The sequence below is a fragment of the Rosa rugosa genome, chromosome 2 (genome assembly GCF_958449725.1).
Source record: "Rosa rugosa chromosome 2, drRosRugo1.1, whole genome shotgun sequence".
Classification (NCBI taxonomy): domain Eukaryota; kingdom Viridiplantae; phylum Streptophyta; class Magnoliopsida; order Rosales; family Rosaceae; genus Rosa; species Rosa rugosa.
In genome coordinates this window covers 14,579,902-14,590,982 of record NC_084821.1, presented here as the reverse complement: position 1 = coordinate 14,590,982, position 11,081 = coordinate 14,579,902, and the positions used below count along the sequence as shown (strand labels likewise).

The 11,081-nt window shown below is 37.2% G+C and overlaps 1 long non-coding RNA gene across 2 annotated transcripts; it reads right to left on the bottom strand.

Moving 5' to 3' along the window:
* Positions 1–1,184: 1,184 nt before the first annotated feature.
* On the bottom strand, positions 1,185–4,434 carry LOC133733764 (uncharacterized). Of its 2 annotated transcripts, none has more exons than XR_009857885.1 (5): positions 3,810–4,434; positions 3,442–3,530; positions 3,108–3,343; positions 2,617–2,780; positions 1,185–1,507 (listed from the first exon to the last, which is right to left on the bottom strand). It is a non-coding gene; the product is annotated as an uncharacterized LOC133733764 (long non-coding RNA). The 2 variants fall into 2 exon arrangements; XR_009857884.1 differs by having other exon boundaries at positions 3,462–3,530.
* Positions 4,435–11,081: the final 6,647 nt, after the last annotated feature.

Genomic DNA, 11,081 nt, shown 5'->3' with positions numbered 1-11,081 from the left:
GAACCTCCCTTTGCTAAGCTCTTTCAAGGCCTATCCATCATGTTACTCTATGAGATTGAGGCCTACCACCAGACTTTTCGGTAGATAGGCAAAGCTCGTTAAAATCCCCTGCCACCATCCAAGGGAGGGAAGGAACATCAGCAAGGTTGTGCCGGGTGGCAGTGAGTAGCGTTAAAAATCACCTTAGAATTTGGAATATCGTTTGTCTCCACAACGTTTATAAAAGATGTTACTATTTACTTAAAATGAATGCCTCGTGTATCTATGGGACTAGGGCATGAGATCAGACCATACATAGCTTGTGATCCTAAAGGAATATGTCTGATTTCGCAAGGTGTAAATGGGTGCGTTGTATCCGTGAGCCTGATACCCAAAGGCCATGTTTGGTAACCAGAAAGGAAAGGAATCAATATCCTTTCCTTTGGGAAAGTGTTTCCAGAGGGGGAGGGGAGGGAACTAATTTCCCTCACTTTTTTCTTTCTTTTGGGAAAATGTTTCCCTTCCCTGGCTGTCCCAAACGCAGGAAAGGAAACATTTTCCTTTCCCAATACCCACTTTCTGGGAAACAAACATGGCCAAAGGGTATATCCAAATAATGATAATGATTTATTTTTATTAAGTTATATAAAAAATTATACACCAACTTTTGCAGACAATAACGCCAGAGATTATGTGATTATGTGCAGTCTGTAAAACCTAATTATAACCAAATAAAGATGTGGATATTTATGAAAAGAAAAATATTGTCCCCTCTAGTTGTTTTGATTACTCGAGTTGCATTTTCCAAACAAGCCTCGTCAGGGAAAGCCAATAAGTGGTATCAGAGAAATGTGGTTTGGGAATTCTCAGTTGTGGACTATAGCTTCCATGGATGCTTAACCTGCTGTCATGCGCCAAATTTGATCGAAAACCTGCTATTTCTACGAGATTTAACCATTTGTCTGGATGGAGTGCGCATAGATTACTGCAATAACAATCTCAAGAATTAGCACTCCGAAGCTAAAAAAAATTCTGTGTTCTCAGTCAGTTGGCCTTTAACCTCTGCACCACATTATGAAATCCAGAAAGCAGATTCCCAACTTTTAAGAATTCAGAATTTTCAATGTCCGAGTCCTTCACAATGTTTGACCAAAAAAAAAAAAGTCCTTCACACTGCAAATTCACACTCCGAGTCCTTCACGATCTTTAGACTGCAGACTTTAGAGCTGCATGTCCCTATCAAATGCAGTTGATGGTCAGCAAAGGGAGAACATTTAAGTTGGCTTCCAACCAGAGGTTGGACGAACATTTCTCCGCTTATTAGGTTTCATCTGGTTCAGTAGATGGGATACACCCTCTGCTAACGTCGCCTTCCTGTTTTCCCTGAAATTCCAAAGCTTACTGGATATCTGCCAGTTGGATTATACTCGTTCAATTCAGCCAGGGCAGTTTTCACAGCTTCAAAAACTTCATCACCAAATTCTGTCTTCAAGTCGTCCAATTTTTCATCATCTTCTTCAATAACTTCCTGTACATGCAATAAGCAATAGGGCAATGATATGGGGCCTCAATGAGGCCTAAGATTTGTGGCCTCAAATCCTAGGTGTCATGCCATGTAAGCAAATACAAATTTTATTTTCAATTCCACATAATATATCTTACCACATCATACTATTGCAACACCAACTTTACCCTTTTACATTTCCTTTTAGATGTTATTATATTAATGAATTTAATTAGGTGACGAAAAAAAATATCAGCTATTAATTATGTATTAATTTAAGAGATATGTCTACAGATTTTTTGACCAATATTTTTCTTCATTTAGTTAAATTATTTCCTTTAATTTTTCTTTCCAAATGGTATAATTATTATATTGAATTGTGCGCCAAGAAATAGACGTTAACTTTTCTTTCCAAATATTGATTAATTTCATCCAAAAAAAAAAATAACATTAATAAATTGAATTTGGGAAATACTTATGTCTAAATTAAGAGGTAAGAAAAAATTCCCACATTAGCAGCCATTAATTAACATCTACAATCTAGATATAAGGGAAAAACAAACAAAAATAAATAAATTCAAATCTAATTTTTAAACCCTAGCTACATAAAGAGAAAACAATGAACAAAAGAATATAGACAATCATATGAATATGTATTTTTCACATTATTTTTGCAAAATTTACAGGAACCCAACAAAAGTTGAATTCATATACATGTGTTATGCAAATCTATTAATCGAACGTATGTGCAAATCTATTAACTGAATTACATGAAATTTTTGGTACTCTTGACGTCTTGATTGAAGAAAAAAAAATTGTTGTTTAAATCTAAGCATGAGTGTAATGAAAAGAAAAAAAATGAAAGAAAGCCAAAATTCTTTTTCTTTAGAAGAAAGCCAAAATAATTTAGAGTCATTAGATTTTGGAAGGATAAGATGGTCTTTTTATCAAGAATTACATAGCATGATTTGACAAATAGGTGATGTGTGTGGATGACATGGCATGACACCTAAGATTGAGGCCACAAATCTTAGGCCTCATTGAGGCCACAAATCATTTTCCTAAATCAAGTCATATAGAAATTAGAAAGTGACGATAAATTGACTTGTGTGGTTGATTAGTTATATGTGTACCAGTGTCTTTCCATCTTTATCAGTGATAATTTAGCCGTATTATCAGCAGCTCTCTTTCTATATATTTTCTAGAATTGTTGATTCTCTTGGTTGCAGCGACAAATGGCTGTTTCTCAAGATCTCCCATTATCTTCAATAGTGTTGCTTGCTGATTCCTTCAATCCCTGAAAAGAAATTATTTGAGTCAATTCCATGTAGATCGAGTCAATTCCATGTAGATCTCCAATATATTAATGAGTAAAATGATCATCAAACAAGAACATGCCACAGCCCACAGGTACTTATTTAGAAAGAAAGTTTACACAATTTGAAATATAAGCATTAATCCTTTGCTACGTTCAAACCAATTTCATAGAATATTTAGCAGTTAGTTATAAAAGCATTGAAGTTAAACTATGCATAGGAGGGATATTATTGAAATCATTAAGCAAACACTAGAAACAACACTACATATGAACCTACATAAAATTTTTGAAACCTATTAAACATACCATAATCAACGCATGACGAGCCTCCTGTAGTTCAGCATTCTTGTTATTCCCCTCGACAATAAGTACTTGGTTAGTGCTTCAATATCCTCCAATTCATCTTCCTTTTCCTTCATTAATTTTTCTTTTATTTCATTGGTTTTAACTTCCAACTCATCAATGTAGCTCTTTTTCACCTCTAGTTGTTTCTCCAACTCGGTAACTTTCCTGTGAAGTATATTATTTTCTTTCTCCCATTTCTAGAAAATCATAAAAACAAGAAGTAGAAGTTAAATAAAAGTAATAGTTCAGATGTTGATTCAGAAATATATGATTGGACTTATTAATTGATTCAAACCTCTGATAATTCATTACAACCTTTCGTTCTTCACCCAACCATAACACCAGTTCATCAGCCTTCTTTGCCTCTAAGCCAGCCTTTTCATTCTGGAAGAATAGAAATTAAACTGCATCAGTTGCAATTTAATAGCAAACTACGGGAGCATTCTTTTGAGGGATCAGTTGGCGATCTCCAATTACAATCTTAACCAGGATTTATAGAGTGACTTGCAGCCAATTAATCCTTGTTAATAATAAGTGCAAAAGAAAAACTGTAAATCAAAGTTAACAAATCAACCTATGTCAGCATTCAAACCAACACAAAACATTTACCATATATTCACTGATTTCAGTTAGTTGAGATTAACAATAAGATATGGTAGATACCACTTTTTGCAGTTGCAACTCAATCTGCTTAAGATCATTCTCAAGCTCTCTCTTGAGCTCTTTCTTCTGAGCCTCGCTCTGGTCAAGCACTTTCGATCTTAAGATCAAGCTTTTGGGAGTCAGATTTCAACAAGGCTTGATCCTGTTCTACAAACACTTTCTCAAGGTGGTCACGGGCAATTTGCCGTAATTGTCCTATTTAATGACATCAAAAGAAAAAGAAACTACATATAAAACCGAATATAACTTTGACTCTGCCCTGCTAGATAAAAGAAATTATAGTTGAATCAGAATTTTGACCTGAACTAGGAACAAAAACTGATCCAGACTTACCAATAGATTCATTTCTTCTGATCTATGAGACATTTCAAACCTGAAACACAATAGGGATATATCGGAAGAAAATCTAATTCAAATTCAATTCCATCTCTTAAAGGAAACTACAGAAGGAAACCAGGGACAATATATAGTACATACAGATCGACAGGAGAAATTTAATATACTACAGATTAAACAGAGTCTGCACAGCATAAAAACAAATATCACTTGAAAACTAAAAACAACAAATAATTGAATATAGCAAAGAAACATTTATGTTGAAGATCAAAACTGTTGTATTTTCTTCTTTGAGAAATAAAGATTATATCATACAGTATATAATTCAATAGAAAAAGAATTGAATTGAGTTCATTTCAACTAAGAAAACGGAAAAAATAAGAACATGCATGTTTATTGATTTTGGATTGAATTGAATAATCGATTAGTCAAAGCAGATGTATATATGAAGCTCAATAGCCTAATAAACAGAATCATAAAAATAGTTAACTCAAACTGAAATCGGGTAATCTAGCTGAATGATGTGGTAATTAAGTGAACGAAATCAGTATGTATATGTATGAAAATGATTGATCTTGATGGGTAAAGCCCTGTTGTCGGCTAAAAGCAGGTATTGACCTTGATGGAGATCCTTCTTAGATATCGATTGGGAAAAGCTAGGACCACCTTAAGTCTTAACCCTCACTCACAGCGAGCGGCAGCCCGTAATTGATGGAAAGAAAAGGGCAAGACAGTCATTTCGTAGTAGGCTTATGAACAGAGTTGTGAACAGAATGGTGTGAACAGTAATACAGTGGATTAACCTTTACTATATGTTAAAATTTAAATTAAATTAGGGAAGGTAAGTCCTAGTTGGACTACCTAATTGGATACGGTTGATGTTAAAGTTTATTCCTCTTTTATGAATAGTTTCTTTTTCTCCTGTATGAGAGGCTTTTGGTTTTTCCCTACGACCAATTGGATCGTGTTTGGGGTGCCTATACATAGGAGGCATGGATAGTAAATCAAGGTATGTTGGTGTGGTTGATGTGATCATCGTCAAGAAAGTGTATATCTCTTGGGTAAGGGAGGAGAGATCTCAAGAATGAGTACAGCTCTTGGGTGAGAGAATGGGTTCTTGAGAAACCCTATGAGTGTGGGTGTACAAGGGTTACGAGTTTGGTTTATGGCGATTTAGCTCAATTGTATCTTGTACTGTAATTATTTTCATAATAAAGAACAAATATCTCTCGAGATGACGCATGCATAGATTTGTGTTTTTTTTTTTGTCAAGGTGGCATAGATTTGTGTTGAACCTTGTTAAACCTCGGTGTTCTCTTGTTTCTTGTCTTGTGGTTTGTTTACTTTTCAACCAGTATACTCTGAGAGCCCATCATACTGTGTGAGCCTTGACGGGAGAGATTGTAATTTCCTAACAGGCTAGGTAGTCCGTTAGAAAGTTGAAGCTAGGAACAACCATGCATCTTATTCTCAATCCACTTTTTCGCCTTGAAGTCTTTTTGAACAAACATATTAAGGGCTTCCTCTGATATGACTGAAACAAATATGGAGTTCTCCCAGTTGATAGGCCTAAATTTTAAATATTAATTTTTTCTTTATAATAAATGAACATCTTATATTTAATATTATATATTATATATTAGTTAGAGCTTAAATAACATGATTAAAAATTATAGTCTTAAGATAACACGTACGGACGACTAAGATGGAGCGTCAATATATCAAGTGCACTGAAGAACTTTTGCTATCAAAGTATTAAACCACTTAATTTTTTTTTTTTTATTCCTCTGTGAGGTCTTTAGTTCTTTCGACCTTGTCACACAGCAATTCTACTTTTTTAGTTAAATAAGTAATCCATTATGCACTTCAGCATGCAGTACAATAATAATCCGCCTCTAAGGGGCCGCCAGAAAGAATCACCACTTAAAATGCTCTCAATTTAAGCACACACCTACTACACCCGGAAGAGAAATAAATTGTATATCAAAACTTCTGTTATCTTTGCAACCTCCTCACTCTATAATAATAATAATAATAATAATAATAATTAAGCGCCCATACACCCTTTAAAAATAAAGGATGAAGGCCAAAACCAAACAAAAATTAACACCCTAAAGATCACTTGAGCCCAAAACAACTAAACCCAACAGCCTAGTTTGGATCAAGCAAGCCAAGGAAAGGCCAATATGGCCCAACTAAGAAAAGCCTGGGTATGAAGGTCATCTTCCTGCCTAGCGTCACCGCCACTACCGACGTTAGCCTCTGCCAAACTCATTGTTAGAAAAAAGTTTAGGTAACATCAGCCTCCCACAATACGTACTCCTTGAAACCAGAAATTGATGCCGCCATGATAACCATCCCAGAGACACCAGCGATAAACACCGTCGCTACCACTAAGCCACAAGTAGTCCAAATCCTGTGCACTGTCAATCTAATCCAACTTAGAGCGAGCTAGATCCACAAAACCCCGTTTGAGTCCAAATCCTGCGCTTTGCTTTTCCTTCTGGGCTGTGTCGTTGGGTTCTTCGCTTGCTGGGCTCGTCGAGGTCTGGGCTGGGTGACTATGCACTTGGGCAATAATATCATTCATCACAAGCCAGAATAGGCCGTTACATACCCTTCCGCTGCCATTTAAGGACATAGGTAGACAAGAAGATAGTGGTAGTACCCACAGCGGTACATAGAAATAGACCTACTCATTGTACAATCAAATACGTAGAGTAGCGGGGATCCTCCATTGGTACTACGCCGGAGGCGCTAGAGATCTAGGTTCCTAATACAAGAAACATTATTGTAATTAGACAAAAGCTAAAAACATAGGGTTGGGCCAAGGGCCTAAACCCTAGCCCAAAATAGCAATGGACTAGGGCAGAACTCCAGCCCAACAGTTTGTGGCCCAATAGGGTAGTTCACCAAGAAATGCTCCAGGCCCATCAATCAGGCACGGTCCAGTCCACCATCTCCTCCCCTCACCCGTCGTACATCACCGTCCGGCCAAGTTCTGGCCGACCCACGGCTCCAACCAGCGTCGCTTTGATCCTCCCCGCCACACCATCATCCCGGCGATCCAAAACAAGCTGCCGTGACGCGTATCAGCACAGAACACAATCCGGATCCAAGCCTTGAAACCCCTTCCACCATCGATCAATATCCATGGCATCGCCGATCCCAGAACCTAGCAGCAAGGATCGCCGCTAGACCATAACGCACGAACGCCTCCTTTGCCACCTTCCCAGCCGAACCTTTTGACAAAACCCGAGCAAATCCTCCGACCGAGTCCTACGGGCATTAGATCTCCTGTCCGGCAGCAAACCCCATGACGGCGGAGAGGCCGGATGCCAGCCCCGACGTCCGGGCGCCGCCGGACGAGAATACGAATTCAGACGGACGTAGGCCTTAGGGTTTTCCCAAGGTGAGAGAGAAAACATGAATGTGTAGGTTTCAGAAAATTCTGGCCCAAACTTTAGATTACTTAACCTAGAATTCAGACAGACGTAGGCCTTAGGGTTTTTTTTTGTCACTTATTTTCGTTGACAAAGGGTGTTAAAGAGGTGCTAATTTACAATAACTTTTCCCGATTATTAGGTTGTCACTAAAATTCGTCTCTTTCTTTCTTTTTTGAAAAGGGGAAAGTAGTCTCTTTCTTGTTTTACAATAACTTTTGCTGATAATTGCAGAAGTTCCAGGTACCGGCTGGTGTTGGGTGGTCTGAGATACTTGCAATCGTCCGCCGTTGGTTGGACAGCGACAGAGGCGTGAGGGTGGCCCAACGTTAGTGGTGGGAAGGCGGTCTTGGTGGTAGGGATGGCAATGGGGCGAGTTGGGGATGGGGATCACAGTACCATCCCCATCCCCGGGGTCATTCTCTACCCCATTCCCATCCCCGCCCCAATCCCCAATAAAAATATATTGGGGATTCCCCGTCCCCATCCCTACTGGGACTAAGCTTCCAAACCTGCCCCAAATCCCCAACAAGAATTTAATAAATAAAATAATTTTTTTCTCATATTGCATTTTTTAAAATCAAAATCTACAACAAATAAATTTAAAACTGTTTTAGGGAAACGATATTTGAGAGAGAATTGCTGTGTTTTCTAATTGATAATAGGGGCCTCTTTATATAGAGGATTACAATGCATAGAATCTGAATCGTACAAGGAAAGATAATCATACAATGAATGGATATCTCTAAGATATTTTCTGAGATTATCTCTAATTAAAACCCTATTACCACTAGGTCAAGTAACCTAGAGTTTGGGCCAGACACATATTCTGGATTTACTTGAACACTCCCCCTTGTGTCGCCCAAATGTGGTGCTCCTCTCATTGCCTCATTAAAAACCTTGCCGAGTAACAAAAATCCTGTGGGACAAAAATAACCTCGGTCGAAGGGAAAAAAGAGCACAACACACCCTTCACGTTTCGAGACCATACGTGTAGACATCTTCCCCTAATGTCTGCATATCCCCCTGATGGCTGCAGTCATGGGAGTTCGGATAACTTCCGCAAACGATGCTACCAACACGTTTCTCGAAAGTGAAATTTAGGCAATGACTTAGTGAGCAAGTCTGCCACACTGTCCTCAGATCGAACCGAGTTCACTTTGATCTTGAGGAGAGTCTGTTGTTGCTAATTATACTTGGTGTTGTAGGTTTTGATGTAGCCTTCAAAACAAGCAGCATTATCATGTAGGCTCATTTGTGGTAGACTTCAAACCACAATTGTTCGAACATGCGTAATTATGGATCCAATCCATAAACATTCACAAACTACTTCGTGAAGAGCAATAATCTCTGCATGGTTAATTATCTCTTCATCTTCCTTCTTCCACCAACCACTCATAGCAATTCCCTCACCCTTCTTCCTCCCAAAATCACTTATTTGTTTTTGTCTGGAGCGATCCATCCTTCATCAAAAAGTCATTTTCTCTTCTCTTCTTTGTCATCAACAGCAGATTCTCTGGCCCAAATTCATCAGAGTATTTGAATCTAGGGTTATGTTCAGGCCCGGCCCTGAGAAATTCAAGGCCCGGGGCGAAAAATAAAATTGGGCCATTTATATAAAAAAAAAATTAAAAATATTTTATATTGATAAAAAAAATATGATACAATGGGGGGACATAAAATCAATACCCCAAAAAATAAACATTACATCACTTTATATCAATCAAATCTCATCTAAAATGATTTCGTCAACTTTTATATATTTGTAAACAATTGCCCATCAATGCATACTTTGGGGCCCAAAGATCGCACTCTTGCTGTTCCTTTTCTCATATTCCTAACAGAAATACTTTTTTTTTTTTTTTTTTACCCATCTACTGCTTCAATTTGGACCCTAGGCCGTTACCCTTCAAAACTTGGGCCCTGGTTATGTTAAAGGTTATCTGTCAACCATTTGACTCGGTTTTTGTTTTGTTTTTGTATTTGGAGTAGGATAAACTAATTGTAGGATTCAATTGATTTTTCTTTTCTGATATGATCTTTTGATTTGAGGGTTAACGATCTTCTGCCCGTCAGTTCCACTTTCTACTCGATCTCATTGTACCACCGTCTCTCTTTATATTTCAGTAAGTAGATCTACTTTACATTTCTTTGTAATTTTTTTTTTTTCATTTGAGGAAGTAATGACAACTATAGTTGTGTGTTAACTTTGGGGCAGCTACATACATGAATCATATAAACGGAGGCAACCCTGTAGTAATGACGACATATACAATCCCATGAGGATGGCATTGACTCCAGTGATCCTATAATTGTTTGAATTACGCGCGCGCACACACAGATATATATATACATATAAAAGTACTTCGGCATATAGAGAGAAACAAAAAATGATATTATTTTGGTGGATGTTGAATCTAACTTTAGCTCTACTTAATTATGCAACCTAATCTTTTCTTTTCATGAGGAATTCTCTTTTGTTTGTAATGTGTATGTAGTATGTACTATATATTATCCCGGTTTCCTTCTTTAGTTTCTGTCAAGAGATGGAATTGAATTTGAATTAGATTTTCTTCCGATCCCTATTGTGTTCCAGGTTTGAAATGTCTCATAGATCAGAAGAAATGAATCTATTGGTAAGTCTGATCTGTTTTTCTTTCTAGTTCAGGCCAAAATTCTGATTCAACTATAATTTCATATTTCTAGCAGGGCAGAGTCAAAGTTATATTTGTTTTGTATATATCACACTTTTTCTTTGGCAACTTAGATTCTTTTTCTTTTGATGTCATTAAATAGGACAATTACTGCAAATTGCACGTGACCACCTTGAGAAAGTGTTTATAGAACAGGATGTAGCCTTGTTGAAATCTGAAGCCCAAAAACTGGATCTTAAGAAAGTGCTTCACCAGAGCGAGGCTCAGAAGAAAGAGCTGAAGATAAAGCTAGTGCAAAGAGAAAACGAGAAGAGAGAGTTTGAAAAAAAAAAAGAGTTTGAGAATGATATTGAGCAGATTGAGATGCAACTGCAAAAAGTTGTATCTACCATAACTTATTGTTAATCTCAACTAACTGATATCAGTTAATATGTGGTAAATGTTTTGTGTTGGTTTGAATGCTGTCACAGGTTGATTTGTTAACTTTGATTTACAGTTTTTCTTTTGCACTTATTAACCGGGATTAATTGGCTGCAAGTCACTCTATAAATCTTGGTTAAGATTGTAATTGGAGATTGTTGTGGCCAACTGATCCCTCAAAAGAATGCTCCCGTAGTTTGTTATTAAATTGCAACTGATGCAGTTTAATTTCTATTCTTCCAGAATGAAAAGGCTGGCTTAGAGACAGAAGGCTGATGAACTGGTGTTATGGTTGGGTGAAGAACGAAAGGTTGTAATGAATTATCAGAGTTTTGAATCAATTAATAAGTCCAATCATATATTTCTAAATCAACATCTGAACTGTTACTTTTATTTAACATTTACTTCTTTTTTTATGA